The sequence below is a fragment of the Myxine glutinosa genome, chromosome 9 (assembly GCF_964187855.1).
Source record: "Myxine glutinosa chromosome 9, kmMyxGlut1.1, whole genome shotgun sequence".
Taxonomy (NCBI): domain Eukaryota; kingdom Metazoa; phylum Chordata; class Myxini; order Myxiniformes; family Myxinidae; genus Myxine; species Myxine glutinosa.
In genome coordinates this window covers 23891621-23908218 of record NC_136269.1, presented here as the reverse complement: position 1 = coordinate 23908218, position 16598 = coordinate 23891621, and the positions used below count along the sequence as shown (strand labels likewise).

The window sequence follows — 16598 nt, the reverse complement described above, 5'->3', positions numbered from 1 at the left end:
CCATGTGACGTCATCGGCCACCAATATATGCGACGGTCGGACGCCATTTCAGGGAGTTGAGTTCGTGGCAGACGCAGGCAGACACCAGAGAGTTCGTAGGAGTTGGTTGGAGCACACAGTCGACGCAGAGACACAGTTGGTGGAAAAGCTCCCCGAAGGCAGTTGGTGGAAAAGCTCCCCGAAGGCAGTTGGTGGAGAGTTCGTTCACACACCGAGCACACCAAGCCCACAGAGCACGCGGCAGTTCGCAGCAGTTCGTTGCAAGTCGAGCCCTCCGTTGAACCATTGGTGCACGGGCCTTGTGGAGATCGTCCTCGTGTGAAGCTGCTGGCCACGCGTCGGACGCGTGGTGCTTGGAGCGGGGCCTCGTGGAGCTTGGAGCGAAGGACCTGGTGGTGTGCGATCGGGCCAAAAGGAGCGGTGTTGGACGGCCGCCACGCCAGACGACGAAAGACAGATAAGCCGCATCCGCGTACATTTGAACGACGTGACGTGTTATTTTTGTATTCATAATCTCCCTCGTATCGTGTTTGCTGTCAGTCGTGTGGGGACGTCCCGATTTAGAGTTATTAGATTTACCGGCGCGGCTTTTTCACTGTATTACTATTGGATAATAAATCCTTATATTATTTTCTGTATATATATCTGAACGCAGTTTTCCTGGGTGTTTGATTTTAATAGGTAAGGTTGCGGAGCCTTCGCTGTGTCCCGCCATTCCGCGCGTTTGTGTTGAACTTGAGTCCGCCATTGAGTGTTCGCCTCGGGAGTTAAAGTCTCGCAAATCGGCCATCCGTAACTGTGGTGTTAATCACAGTTGCGTAACAATATTATTTAATATTTAATTTAATTATTTAATTATTTAATATTTAATATTATCCTTTATTATTGGAATATTTAATTTATTTAATATTTAATATTTAATTAGAGGGAATTTAAAGAATTTAATATTTAATTATCAGCATATTTCCTACGAAAATTCCACCTTCCCACTTTATTTTATTCCATTCCGAATTGATTTTAATCCGTTCCAGGGTTGAAAAAGCATTATTACAGGATTGATGAAATGCCATCATGCGCTGCTTACGGTTATAAAAACCGCAGCGGTCGATTTGAATGAAGAAGAGGAATCACATTACATCGGCAAATGACATTCGTTTTGGAGAATCGTGGGGGAGCAAAGATGGCGGACAAATGCCTTCAAAAATGAGCTTCCCTTCCTATCCAGTTAGTACAGAGATCAGTGGTTGGGACCACTGATCTAAATATAACCGGATCACTGGTTTGCTGAAAAAACTGAAGTCGCCGGCCGCCATCTTGGTACTCACCATAACAGGAAAAACGCCCGATAAAACAAAACTCAGTTTATTTTAAAACCTGCTCTTCATAATCACGACGACATGAAAAAGCGCTATAAAAACGAAAACAACCTGCTAATCATTCATGTTTATTCCACGTTGTTTACTGTGGAATTTTCGGTCCGTAGGGAGTCCCAATATGGCGGCCTCGCGCCCACCAGCAAACGTACTCTCATCGGCTGGGAGTTCCCACGATGACACAGCTCAGTGGTCTGGACTGTCCACACAATCGCATCCGCAAACTCAACCAGAAAGTTCAAAACCTTTTCCTACATCGACTCGTCTTAATCATCCATCAACTATGAACACAAGGATCCATGTGCGATGGAGTAACTTCAAATAGATTATTGTTACAAGATCGCGAAAATCGCGACTCAATATCATGCGTCATGCGTTGATACAGTACTTAGCGTCACAACGTCACGGTGGCGTCATGACGTCAGGCCAGCGTCATGACATTTCGGCTTCCTCGGAAGGCATCCAGTCGCTAAATCGTTTATAATCTGCTCCAATCTCAGCAGCAAAGCGAGAAATTATCCAAATAAATAAATCATAATATCGAACCTAATATTACAATTAGGATTTGTTTACAAATATCGTGCAAAATTCACCATTTAAATAGATATTCAGGGAAAAGTGTTGAATACGTCCTGGTAAAGTAAGGCGGTGCTCGCACTAGGACAAGGGAGACCGTGGGGTAAACAACTCATACTTACCTGACAGGAGAAATACCATGATCATTAAGGTGGTGTTCTCAGGGCGAGGTCCACCCATTGCACTCCGGGTGGGTTGACCCTTGCGATTTCCCCAAATGTGGGAAACTCGACTGTACAATTTGTGGTAGTGGGGGACTGCGTTCGCGCTATCCCCTGATTGTTAAACTAAAAACAGATGAATTGTGGATGTAGCTATTAGTAAGGCAGCTTAGCGAGCGGATGTAGCTCTTAGTAAGGCAGCTTAGCAAATGGATGTCGCTGTTACTAAGGCAGCTTAGCAAATGGATGTAGCTATTAGTAAGGCCGCTTAGCAAGTGGCTGTAGCTATTAGTAAGGCAGCTTAGCAAGTGGCTGTAGATATTAGTAAGGCCGCTTAGCAAGTGGGTGTAGCTATTAGTAAGGCAGCTTAGCGAGTGGATGTAGCTATTAGTAAGGCAGCTTAGCGAGTGGATGTTGCTATTAGCAAGTGGATGTAGCTATTAGTAAGGCAGCTTAGCGAGTGGATGTAGCTATTAGTAAGGCAGCTTAGCGAGTGGATGTAGCTATTAGCGAGTGGATGTAGCTATTAGTAAGGCAGCTTAGCGAGTGGATGTAGCTATTAGTAAGGCCGCTTAGCAAATGGATGTAGCTCTTAGTAAGGCAGCTTAGCAAGTGGCTGTAGCTATTGGTAAGGCCGCTTATCAAGTGGATGTAGCTATTAGTAAGGCAGCTTAGCGAGTGGATGTAGCTATTAGTAAGGCAGCTTAGCGAGTGGATGTAGCTATTAGCAAGTGGATGTAGCTATTAGTAAGGCAGCTTAGCGAGTGGATGTAGCTATTAGTAAGGCAGCTTAGCAAGTGGATGTAGCTATTAGTACGGCAGCTTAGCGAGTGGATGTAGCTATTAGTAAGGCAGCTTAGCAAATGGATGTAGCTATTAGTAAGGCCGCTTAGCAAATGGCTGTAGCTATTAGTAAGGCAGCTTAGCAAATGGATGTAGCTCTTAGTAAGGCAGCTTAGCAAATGGATGTGGACGTTCTGGACAAAAGTGATACATTTTCCCCCACATGCTTCGCATAGCTTTGGCTTTTAATTTTTGGTCGGAACTTTCCTGCTCCTTTAACTTGAGCTTGCTCCTGGACTCTGTGTCCGTCTCACCCACTGATCTCTACACAAACTGGATTGGAGGCTCGACGCCAAATCAACGCCAATCGGTCCATTCGCTGTGAAGTCACCGCAAGTATATTCGTCGCCATATTGGTTCCCCCAGAAAATCTGCGTCCGTTCATTGTCTTTATCAAAAGACAATGCCTGCTATATTTTATAAAATAATTTAATCGAAATTTCAATAAAACACTCGAAAAATTGTTTTCAAAAACAAAACAAAACATTGTTTTCAACGACTACTGAAGAAGACAAATGGGAATCTTTCTCAAGGATCCGGCATTTCAGCTGCAGTATCCATGGCTGTTATGAGCAATACCGTGCTGTTCATATGGACTTATTTCCTGAACTGCACTCACACCAGTTTGAAACTGCAGTGGAAGATAATCATATTCACAAGCTCGTGAAGATAGCAGCTTCTTGTTATTGTCGAATCAAACTCTTTCATCTTGGGAAAAAGGAGACGGAAGCCATCACCGGAGAGAAAGTCAGGAAGCAGATGTCCAAACTGATTTTGTTCAAGCACCAGTGAGATTATAGAACACACATGATACAGTGCACACATGTTGCTATTTTATATTCTGTAATTATAATTTGTCATAATTTCGCAATATCCTGACGTGTCTTGGAGGAGAATAACAAAAATATTTACTATTGTAGCGGCTGCCGCTGAGTTTTCACAATCGCCTTGCACCTATCAAGGACGCGGAGCGATCACCATGCCGGGCTCGTCCAGGACGCCCAGGCCCGCGCTCAACTTGCCAGGCCGCAGCCAGGACGCTGGGCCACGCCCCCTGGCGCCGGGCCTGGGCAAACCCCCTGGCGGAATAGATATATATTGCTGACTGATAAACGGTTTTTCAGAGTGCCTGAGTGTTTGATTTCATTAAAGCAACTCAGATGAATTCTAGCTTTTTGTCGCGTCCATTCTTCCGATCGACGTGGGAGCCCCGGCTCCTTCATTGGTGACCTATCGACATGGACACGGCAGTCGCCCTTAAACTGCCTACCTTCTGGGAGGCTCACGCGGCGGTTTGGTTCGCACAGGCGGAGTCCCTGTTCGCCCTGCGAGGCATCACGGCCGACGACACCCGCTTCCACCATGTGGTAGCTGCGCTCGGGTCGGTTACCGCGGCCCGCGCCCTGAGCCTCCTCGAAAGCCCGCCAGCCGCTGACAAATACGGCGCGATTAAGAAGCTGCTCCTCGATGCTTTCGCCCTCCCATCGGCGGAACGCGCACGGCGCCTGCTCGATCTGCCTGAGCTCGGCGACACGCGCCCTTCCGAGCGCATGGACTACATGCTTTCACTGCTCGGCGAGCACTCTCCGGCATTCCTGTTCCGGGAGCTGTTCTTCCGTCAGCTGCCTAACCCGATACGCCTCGCCCTGGCAAGCACGACGATCACAGATCCCCGGGCCCTTGCCAGAGAAGCCGACAAGATCTCCGCCGCAGGACAGCGCATCGTAGCGGCGACATGGGACCCACCGCCGTCCGACGCAACACCCAGGGCGCCCGAGCACCCGGCACGGTCGACGGCCGAACTGCCGACGCCATTGGCGGCCGCTCTACCGAGCCGACCACCTCCGGCACGACGACCGAGGCCTCCACCTGACCAAGCGTGGTGTTACTATCATGCCAGGTTCGGACAGAAGGCCCGGACATGCCGACCCCCGTGCACCTTCGGCAGGCCGGGAAACGGCCGGGCCGGCGTTCATTACCAGCCATGAGCGCCGGCCACACGGGCAACTTACTGTTCATCACGGATAAAGCGTCCGGACGGCGCTTCCTGTGCGACACCGGCGCCCAACTGAGCGTCATACCCGCCTCTGACCAGGACAGGCAATCCGCGGTTTGCGGCCCCTCCTTAGTTGCGGCCAACGGATCGACTATCCGCACCTTCGGCCCGCGCAACGTCACCCTCTGCTTCGGCGGCCAACGCTTTGCTTGGACGTTTGTAACCGCCAACGTGCCCGTGGCTCTGCTAGGCGCCGACTTCCTCTGCGCACACGGACTGCTGGTGGACGTCCAACGGCGTCGTTTAATCAACGCTGAAACCTTCAGCTCCCTGGTATGCACATTGAGCAGCTCCGCGCCGACCGAGCTGGCATGCGCCGTCCCGGCGGCGAACGAGTTTGCTCGCCTGCTCACGGAGTTCCCGGCCCTCACGCGGCCGACGTTTTCGGCCGTCGCAGTACGGCATGGGATCGAGCACCACATACCAACCACGGGCCCGCCGGTCTACGCCAGGGCCCGCCGCCTCGACCCAGCCAAGCTCGCCGTAGCGAAGGCCGAATTCGACGCGTTGGAGCACCTCGGCATCGTGCGGCGCTCCGATAGCACGTGGGCCTCGCCACTGCACATCGTGCCAAAGCCGGGGGGTGGATGGCGCCCGTGTGGCGACTACCGCCGTCTCAATGACGCTACCACCCCCGACAGGTACCCGATCCCGCATATCCAAGACTTCTCCGCCCGTCTGGCGGGACGGGTCATTTTTTCGAAAATTGACCTCATACGGGGATATCACCAGGTACCTGTCAGGGCGGCCGACGTCCCTAAAACGGCAGTCATCACGCCGTTCGGCTTATTCGAATTCTTGCGGATGCCGTTTGGTCTCAAGAACGCGGCTCAGGCGTTCCAGCGCTTGATGGACGGCGTGCTGCGTGACCTGCCGTTCCTTTTCGTTTACCTGGACGACATCCTCGTCGCCAGCACGTCCCGGGCCGAGCACCTCCTCCACCTCCGGACGCTGTTCGAGCGCCTCAGCGAGCACGGCCTCATCGTCAACCCGGCCAAATGCCACTTCGGCACGACGGCCGTTGATTTTTTGGGTCATCACATCACCAAGAACGGGGCCGTGCCGCTGCCAACCAAGGTCGAGGCCATCACCACGTTCCCGCGTCCCCGCACCATAAAGGCCCTGCAGGAATTCCTGGGAATGGTGAATTTTTATCACCGCTTCGTGCCCCGCGCTGCTCAGCTCATGCGGCCCCTCTACGAAGCCCTCCGGGGCATGCCGGCCAAGCACGACATCGCCTGGTCCGCAGCAATGGATGCGGCCTTCCAAGGCTCAAAGCGGGCCCTCGCCGACGCAACACTGCTCGCTCACCCGGTGCTCAACGCTCCCATCGCCCTCACCACGGATGCCTCCGACTACGCGGTGGGCGCCGTACATGAGCAATGGGTGAACGGGGTTTGGCAGCCACTCGCTTTTTTCAGCCGGCAGCTCCGGCCGAACGAGCTCAAATACAGCACGTTTGACCGGGAGCTCCTCGGTCTACACCTGGCCGTCCGCCATTTCCGCCACCTCCTGGAGGGCCGACCTTTCACGGCGTTCGTCGACCACAAGCCGTTGGTTTACGCCATGGCCAAGGTCACGGAGCCATGGTCGGCCCGCCAACAGCGCCACCTCTCCGCCGTGTCGGAGTTTACCACGGACATCCGGCACGTCGCCGGCAAAAACAACGCTGTGGCCGACTGTCTTTCCCGGGCCAGCGCGAACGCGGTCCACCTGGGCGTGGATTTTGCGCTTATGGCGGCGGACCAAACCACCGACACCACGGTGCAAGCCCTCCGGGCGGCGGACACGGGCCTCCGCCTGGCCGACATCCCCTGCGCGGACACTGTCCTGCTCTGCGACGTCTCCCAAGGCCAGCCTCGCCCCATCGTGCCCGTCGCCTGGCAACGCCGCATCTTCGCCTCCCTCCACGGCCTTTCCCACCCGGGCCGGAAAGCTTCCCAGAAGCTGGTGTCGGCGCGTTTCGTCTGGCACGGCCTTCGTCGGGACGTCCGCGATTGGACCAGCGCCTGCACGGCCTGCCAACGGGCCAAGGTCCACCGACACACCCAGGCCCCGCTGGCACCTTTCACCGTGCCCGAACGACGTTTCGACCACGTCAACGTGGATCTGGTGGGCCCCCTCCCCCCGTCACGGGGGTTCACACACCTGCTCACCATGGTGGACAGGACCACCAGGTGGCCGGAGGCCGTTCCCCTCGTCTCCACCACCACCGCCGACGTGGCGCAGGCTTTCATCGCCACCTGGGTCGCCCGCTTCGGCGCACCGGCGGACATCTCGTCAGACCGCGGTCCACAGTTCACCTCCGAGCTGTGGGGCGCGGTCGCCCACAACCTGGGGATCAAGCTCCACCGTACTACGGCCTACCACCCCCAAGCAAACGGGTTGTGCGAGCGATTCCACCGCTCCATGAAGGCCGCGCTCATGGCCGGCCTTCAAGACGTCGGGTGGGCCGACCGGCTGCCGTGGGTCCTTTTGGGCCTTCGCACGGCCCCCAAGGAGGACCTCCAGGCATCCACCACCGAGCTTGTCTATGGCCAGGTGCTACGCGTCCCGGGCGAATTTGTGCCCGACGCTACCAGTCCCTGGTCCGCAGCTCACCAGCGCTCGGACCTCCAGGAGGCCGCCCGACGGTTTGCCCCCGTGCCAACATCCCACCACGGTGACCCCCAGTCCTACGTCCCCCCAGCACTCCGCACAGCGGAGTATGTTTTTGTGCGTCACGACGCACATCGGTGGCCACTCCAGCCGCCGTACGACGGGCCCTTCCGGGTGCTGCGACGGGACGACAAGTCGTTCGTCATCGACATCGGCGGCAGGTCGGACCGGATTGCTGTGGACCGCCTCAAGCCGGCGCACGTGGACGTCGACCACCCACCACGGGTGGCCCTTCCGCCGCGGCGAGGCCGTCCCCCGTCCACGGTGCCCCCCACTCGACCGCCCACCACCTCACCGGACCCCCTCCCACGACCCGCCAGGGGTCGCTTCGGCCGGGTCATCAGGACCCCCCTCAAATTGACCCTGCCGGTGCAAGTCGATTCTGGGGGGACGTGTGTAGCGGCTGCCGCTGAGTTTTCACAATCGCCTTGCACCTATCAAGGACGCGGAGCGATCACCATGCCGGGCTCGTCCAGGACGCCCAGGCCCGCGCTCAACTTGCCAGCCCGCAGCCAGGACGCTGGGCCACGCCCCCTGGCGCCGGGCCTGGGCAAACCCCCTGGCGGAATAGATATATATTGCTGACTGATAAACGGTTTTTCAGAGTGCCTGAGTGTTTGATTTCATTAAAGCAACTCAGATGAATTCTAGCTTTTTGTCGCGTCCATTCTTACGATCGACGTGGGAGCCCCGGCTCCTTCACTATGACCATTGACCATCATGTTTCTCTGCCCAGAAGTATAACTCAGAAGTTTGTTTTCACTATACTGTTACAGACGCGGTTTAGATGTTACTTTGGGCCGAGCGGATGGTCCACCGCGACCGTTACAGGATCCCCGATTGGCCCGACTCCCCCAACGTTGACCAGATCGCACCACAGATATTCAATTTGGAAACCTCTAAAGCGACCGAAAGAGAAGGAAGAGAGAAGAAGACAGAGTACGGAGGAATAACAGGATTTATTATACACACAAGCAAAAAGAAGGAGCGATCAAAATTATTTACAAACAATGGATGGAAGAAGCAGTCACACAGTGAATCGTTAGCTTATACTAGTCAATTTACTTAACCCCAGGACAACGATTAGGACAGACGACGTTCACACTTACACGGGGGATATTGCAGGCAGGTATGGCTTGAGGATGGATGGTTGTTTTGGGAGGCAATGGAGGGTCCAGCGTGGATTGCTGCCTGGCGCGTCCTTTTCGTGGCCTGCGGCCCCTTAGCTGCCCGCTTAGCTGCAGCGCAGCTGGTCGCACGATGGCTCGCACACACCTGCTCGTTCGGGCGTCTTCCTTCTCCCCAGCAACAACGAGCGACAGCAAGCAAGAGGACGGGGTCAGAGCAAGAGCTGGAGGGGCAAGAGCAAGAGCAAGAGGAGCAAGAGCAAGCCAGTGGAGTGCGTCCCGCGGCGACTTATATTGGTTTTCTCACCGAACCTTCGCGCACTTTCTCGGGGGTTCCCGCTCCGCCCTCTCTTAGCCAAACCCCTTGTTCTGGGTTGGATGAGCGGGGCCGACTTACTCCTCCCCCCTATGACGAGGGGGGCGACCCGTCTTCTCTAGCCACTCCCCTTGTTCGTAATGGCCGCAAATGGCGAAAACCGGTCAGCAGCTGCAGGTACTGCGCCGTCACGTTGCACAGCAGTTCAGTACTGCAATAAACGTTTGCTGTGAAAGCTCAAGTGGGGGAATCCCTGGCACTTGAGCTGCCATGGATCATCGGAGGGGCCTACGCTTTATTTCGTTTGATGCAATGCAGAGTCAATCTAGTGGGAAACACATATTTAGCCTACATAGAATAAGGAAATAAACTATTTAAAAAGATATATCGTGGCCTGTGTGTAAGTTTCATGGAATTAACTAGGAGGACGGCTGCGACCATTATTTACATTACGAGGGTGTTACACACAACAAAACCATACTTTTCACATTCGTTACACTTTCTCCAAAATTGTTACACTTCTCAAAACCGTTACACTTCTCAAATTCGTTACAATACTATTCTGATTCTTTGATAAATGGATGCAATTTATTTTCAATGGTACTCACTTCAGTAAGAATATTGTGCCATGTGGAATGAAAAAACAAAACGAACACTTGACCACAAATATGGTACGTATACAAGTATTCACATCCCAATTTATTTTGCAGATCCATGTTATATTATCAGTCATGAAAAAGTAAACGCAGTCCTATTTTCCTATTCTTTAAATTTTTAAAGCTGTGTTTGATCCTAATAGGTAAGGTTGCGGAGCCTTCGCTGTGTCCCGCCATTCCGCGCGTTTGTGTTGAACTTGAGTCCGCCATTGAGTGTTCGCCTCGGGAGTTAAAGTCTCGCAAATCGGCCATCCGTAACTGTGGTGTTAATCACAGTTGCGTAACAAGTGGTGTCAGGAGTGTAGGATTTGAACCCGTCGGACAAATTTTTTTTGTCCGCGGCGAGACATCGACACGGTCGGACAAATTTTTTTGTCCGCGGGGAGAAATCGACACGGTCGGGCGTACATTGCGCCCGACGTTCGAACGCAAAATTTTTATAGTTGAGGCGGAGAAATTTGATAATCAATTGGGCAAACGGAGCGCGATATCGCGTCTTCGTCAAATTTAAATTGTTTCAGGAATTATTAAAATAAATACGCGCGCGGGGAACGACCTTCCGAAAAGCGGATGTCGGAGGTCGACGAGATGGAAGTACGCAGCGAGGCCTCCGTCAGCGTTGGGAGTGAGCCGGAAATAGGGGAATTAGATGTCGAGGTGAGCCTTGGAACCTCCCCCGTCCCGAGCACCAACTTATCCCCCTCCCCCACCGGGGAGTCGGGAGCAGTAGGAACGGCCCCGACAACCGACCAGATGTTGGGTCAATTGCTTCGAAAAATTGAAGGGATGGAAAAGAACGGTGAGCGAGCCAGTTGGGAATTGAATGAACAAATGAAGTCGCAGGGGAAGGAATGGAGGGAAGGAATGAAGGGAATGAGTAAGGATATGGGAGAAATGAAAAGTGGGTTGGAAAATAAAATGGAGTCGCAGGGGAAGGAATGGAGGGAAGGAATGAAGGGAATGAGTGATCGATTGGAGGGACACATTGAAGGAATGGGAAATAAAATTGATGGGTTAAAATGGGGACTGAAGGACCTGAGTGACCAAATTAATGGATTAAAAAGGGAAATGGCAATTGTGGTAAGTGTACAGGTAAACGTGGAGTGTCCACAGGTGAGCGGGGAAGGAAATTTGGAATGTGAGAGTTGTAATGGGGAATGTTTCCCACATTCTGGCCTGGTTGTTTATCGGGACCGTGAGGATGTCACAACACCCCAACCGGGGGATGAATTTGGAATTGTGCAGCACCAGGGCGGTGGTGCGGAGCAAGAGGGGGTAGAGTTTTTGGGGGTCCGTGCAATGGAGCCGGACCAGGTATTTATTGGGGATATTGATCAAAGCCTGGCGGGGCCAGGAATGATTTGTAATGATGATGATGATGAGGATGATTTGATCCAGCGGCTGGAGACCTGTGACAGTCCCATGGAGGTAGAGCTGGTCCAGGCCCAAAGGAGCCTGGGTGATGAGGTGAGTTGGTCCGAGGAGGTGGTTGGAATGACCGAGGGGACGCTCACTGTACACTGCTATTTGGAAACAGAGGCTCCAAAATTGGACAACCAGTTGGGGGAGTGTGTTGGCTCCGGGCTGGATTTGGATCTTGGAGGATCGGGAGATAGAGCTTCTGGAGATTTGGTCCCTGTAGGGAATTTGGATCAACTGCAGGGAGGTGGTAGAGGTTGTTCCCTGCAGCTGCGGTTTGGCAGTGGGAATGAAAATTTGGAAAAGAAAATTTAAAATAAAATTACAATGGGAAATTGATTTGGAGCAGCCATGGTGGGGATTGGTCCCCGGGCTGCGGGATTTGGACATGGGGGGGTCATGGGTCATGGCCTCGGGCAAAAGTTGCCCCTTTCAAAATTTGGGTATGCCAGCCAGCTGGGGGGCTGTGATGGCGAGATTTGGACGTGGGGTCCAGCCTTGGGTGTCGAGGTACGACCTGGGTCCCACGGGGGGTCTGGTGGAGTGTGGCGTCCCTTGTCCGTCGGGGCGCCGTCCGAGCTGTTGGCTCGGGCCGGCAGGGTCACCGGACCCTGGTGGGGGTTAAGACCTCCAGAGGGGTCCGAGGTGGTTTCTCAAGCCTGGGTTGGCATTTATTGAGGACCACTAGGGGGAGGTGTTGTGGGTCGCGCTTTGGTGGTGGCACTGCGGACGGCCAACTTGGGACTGATGTGGTGACCACCCGGGCATGCGGCCTGGCACTCTCCTCCAGGGACTCTGGGACAACCAGCATGTGGTGACCTGGCATGGTGGTTGGTCTATGGACGCGGGTCAAACCGAATGGACAGGGATGGAGATAGCCTGCCGGACAACCATTGGGGCATCTGTGGAACGTGATGGTGTGAGTGACCTTCCACAGATGCTCCGTTATGATTTATGGACTCTCGGGTTGGGAAGAGAGCCATGGGGATGTGAATCGGGAGATGTGTAACGAGCCGAGCATATGGGCCATGCTCGGCTGGCATGTGTATGGCAAAGCATCCTTCTTTGGTGAGGTTAGTGAAATGTGATAAATGTTTAGCATGGGTAATCTGTGGGTTAGATGGAAATTTAAGGGTGGATTTTGAAATGCCATGGTGGACACTGTACAGTGACGCCATTATTGATCCAGGTGTGTAGACCAAAGTGTTGGAGGCTGTGATAAAATTAATAGGGTAGCAAGACACAGCTTTCAACTGGTTGCGGGGGCATCTGTGCTGATATTTGGGACGCGGGATGATGGGGATGTAGTTGTGTAGCCTGAGGGTCAACGTGGTGCTGTGCGTGTCCGAGGTGTGTGGACCATGTCTTCTGGGTGGGTCTCCTGGTGGAGCATGGCTGTTGACTGGACCTTGGTGTGGTCAAGTGTGGGTGAGCACTGGGGGGCTGCAGTTCTGTAGTCGGACTGGGGGATGATGGGGAGGTGCAGGGGACGTGGCTGTAGGGATGCCACGCACTGCGACCGTGCCCCCCAGGGCCGAGGTTGTGTGTGCGGTAGTGTGTGTTTTGGCAGCAAGTGCTCACCACATTGGCCAGCTGGGGCTGCTGCAGCTGTGTTCCTCGCAGGGGGGCCGAAGGATGGATGGTGGGTCGCACCCTTATGGACACTCATGGGCCATGTTGGCGTTTTGACTGCTCACCTTGTCCCGGTGACCCTTGCACGGTAGAGGTGCAGAGCTGTCGTGGCCACAGGTAGTTGTGTAGTGATGATCACCGTTGGATGCGGATCCACATACCTGCCAGTGTAGTGGGGACAAAAGAGAAATTTGGAAGTATTTGGTAGGCCCAATGTGAAATTTTGGGAATTGTATGGGTGGATGACACTCTTGGACCTGACCAACCTGCAACTACCTGCACTTGAGGTGAGTGTTTTGAGGAGTACTGTCCCAGGCTTCAGGATTTGCTTTGGAAATTGGGGACATGTAAATTGGAGTTGGGAGGCGGGTGAGAGTGATGACATGGCCGGTGAGGGGATGGAATGGGAGCCACACAGTGTCTTGTGGGTGGCGTATGTTTTTGTATTGTGGTTAGGTGTTTTGATGTGGTCGTGAGAGTGGAACCTGGAGAGTGAGTGATGATTATTGGAGATAATGAGGGGCGATACTTGTGCTTTTGGAAATGTGCTCTTGAAAATGTGTGATGGTTTAAATGTGAACTGGGGGATTTCACATGTGGCAGGCCATGGCAAGCCTTGTAACACCTTTTACACCAAGAATTGTACTGAATTGTGCTGAGTTGTGCGGAGAATTGAATGGCAGTGGGGGAGGAAGTGTGTTTTGGGGTCTTGTGGGTGGGGAAGGTGTGTGTGTCCGCAGGTACAGAGCAAGCTCTGAGGAGCGATGCCTGCGGGCCCCCCTCTGCGGCAATTACCCCTGGCAGCCGGTGGTAACTGGAAATTGGAGCTCGTCGGTGGAGGGTCTGGTTGGGCGCCGCGGGGTGAGGAAGTCCCCCGGTGACCCGTGTTGCTGCGCGAAAGCAGGAGGCAAAGGAGCCTGGTGTGTGGAGACCCTCACCGGCGAGGTAACGGCGGAAAGGGGCTGTTGGGCTGTCACGGGGCCAAGAGGTAAAGGGGGGGGGGGCAATGAACTTGTAAGTCGGTTGACTTGTTTTTGGGACTGCGGGCACCACAGCCTGATGCGCCCCCACCATCTTTTTGTGCGGTACCTCCCCGCTGCCTAGTTGAGGAATGCACACACACGTGAATGACATCAATGCCATGGTCCTGCAGGGGGTGTATTGAAATAAGTGCTTTGTTGATTTTTGAAATGCCTTGATGACCTATGGAATGAGAATGAGTGGTTAAGGGGTCTGTGTTGCATGAATGTGGGCGAAATCCACCGAGCCGTGTCACTCACCTGTAACATCTGGACAGGGCCGTGGAAAATTTAGGGGGATGCATTGGGGATGGCCCCGCAGGTAAGGTTGTGTCTTGTGGCATCCACCGGGGGACGCGGTCTGTAGACCGGGGTATGTACAAAGGTTAGAGTTTTGAGTTTGGAAAGATGGTTAAGTTTTGTGGTTAAGTTAGTGTTGTGTGTTGTTGTTTCCTCCCTCCACAGGAACAACGAAGAAAATGTACATACTTGCATGATGGTTAAGGGGTTCAGCATGTTAAGGAAGTGTAGGTAGGTAGTCCGACTCACTTCCCACAGCCCTTCCTGATTTATTTAATAGGTTAATTAAGTGTGTGACAGTAAGTGTTAAGGCTGGAATGGTAGCGCCTGCGGTGAACCTTGCAGGAGCTACGGTTCCAGGGGGGGGGGCTGTGTTATGAATTTGGTAGAGCAATATCTAGAGCTAGGTAGATCTGAATAGGTAGGTATTCGGCTGTCGTGACAGGGACTCTACATGTAATAAGTTCTTGATGTTTAGGCGTTTGTCGGGGTAAGATGTATGATTGTGGATCTACCTGGAGGTCCGAGTGTTAAATAGTGAGGGATTAAAGGTAACGCCCCTGTGAGTCTCACCTGGTAGTCAAACCTTTGTCCATTATGGCACTGCAAACCACATAAACATTAGTTAGGTCCTTAGCGCAACATTAAATAATTCCCTTTCCCTGACATTGACTTCGTAATAAATAGACAGGAAACCAGGCCAAAAACACCGCCACGGTTGGCCGCCGCCGTTCGCACCTCAAAGGCCTACCAACCTCGCTGGCACGTGTTACAAAACGACCGCGGGGGGGTCGCGGACGGGAGATGTCAGGAGTCGCATGCCGCAGAGGGCGTGACCTGGGCGAGTTGGGAGGCTATGATTGGCTGAGGAGTGCGCCCATGTGACGTCATCGGCCACCAATATATGCGACGGTCGGACGCCATTTCAGGGAGTTGAGTTCGTGGCAGACGCAGGCAGACACCAGAGAGTTCGTAGGAGTTGGTTGGAGCACACAGTCGACGCAGAGACACAGTTGGTGGAAAAGCTCCCCGAAGGCAGTTGGTGGAAAAGCTCCCCGAAGGCAGTTGGTGGAGAGTTCGTTCACACACCGAGCACACCAAGCCCACAGAGCACGCGGCAGTTCGCAGCAGTTCGTTGCAAGTCGAGCCCTCCGTTGAACCATTGGTGCACGGGCCTTGTGGAGATCGTCCTCGTGTGAAGCTGCTGGCCACGCGTCGGACGCGTGGTGCTTGGAGCGGGGCCTCGTGGAGCTTGGAGCGAAGGACCTGGTGGTGTGCGATCGGGCCAAAAGGAGCGGTGTTGGACGGCCGCCACGCCAGACGACGAAAGACAGATAAGCCGCATCCGCGTACATTTGAACGACGTGACGTGTTATTTTTGTACTCATAATCTCCCTCGTATCGTGTTTGCTGTCAGTCGTGTGGGGACGTCCCGATTTAGAGTTATTAGATTTACCGGCGCGGCTTTTTCACTGTATTACTATTGGATAATAAATCCTTATATTATTTTCTGTATATATATCTGAACGCAGTTTTCCTGGGTGTTTGATTTTAATAGGTAAGGTTGCGGAGCCTTCGCTGTGTCCCGCCATTCCGCGCGTTTGTGTTGAACTTGAGTCCGCCATTGAGTGTTCGCCTCGGGAGTTAAAGTCTCGCAAATCGGCCATCCGTAACTGTGGTGTTAATCACAGTTGCGTAACAATATTATTTAATATTTAATTTAATTATTTAATTATTTAATATTTAATATTATCCTTTATTATTGGAATATTTAATTTATTTAATATTTAATATTTAATTAGAGGGAATTTAAAGAATTTAATATTTAATTATCAGCATATTTCCTACGAAAATTCCACCTTCCCACTTTATTTTATTCCATTCCGAATTGATTTTAATCCGTTCCAGGGTTGAAAAAGCATTATTACAGGATTGATGAAATGCCATCATGCGCTGCTTACGGTTATAAAAACCGCAGCGGTCGATTTGAATGAAGAAGAGGAATCACATTACATCGGCAAATGACATTCGTTTTGGAGAATCGTGGGGGAGCAAAGATGGCGGACAAATGCCTTCAAAAATGAGCTTCCCTTCCTATCCAGTTAGTACAGAGATCAGTGGTTGGGACCACTGATCTAAATATAACCGGATCACTGGTTTGCTGAAAAAACTGAAGTCGCCGGCCGCCATCTTGGTACTCACCATAACAGGAAAAACGCCCGATAAAACAAAACTCAGTTTATTTTAAAACCTGCTCTTCATAATCACGACGACATGAAAAAGCGCTATAAAAACGAAAACAACCTGCTAATCATTCATGTTTATTCCACGTTGTTTACTGTGGAATTTTCGGTCCGTAGGGAGTCCCAATATGGCGGCCTCGCGCCCACCAGCAAACGTACTCTCATCGGCTGGGAGTTCCCACGATGACACAGCTCAGTGGTCTGGACTGTCCACACAAT

General features: G+C 52.8%; 1 protein-coding gene and 1 non-coding gene across 2 annotated transcripts in view; both read left to right on the top strand.

The window, feature by feature from the left end:
- Positions 1-16598, top strand: part of LOC137411810 (neutral amino acid transporter A-like) — a 272303-nt gene that overhangs the window by 150306 nt on the left and 105399 nt on the right. The gene's annotated exons all lie outside the window — the stretch shown is intronic.
- On the top strand, positions 2064-2227 carry LOC144893743 (U1 spliceosomal RNA). Its single transcript, XR_013624639.1, has one exon. It is a non-coding gene; the product is annotated as a U1 spliceosomal RNA (small nuclear RNA).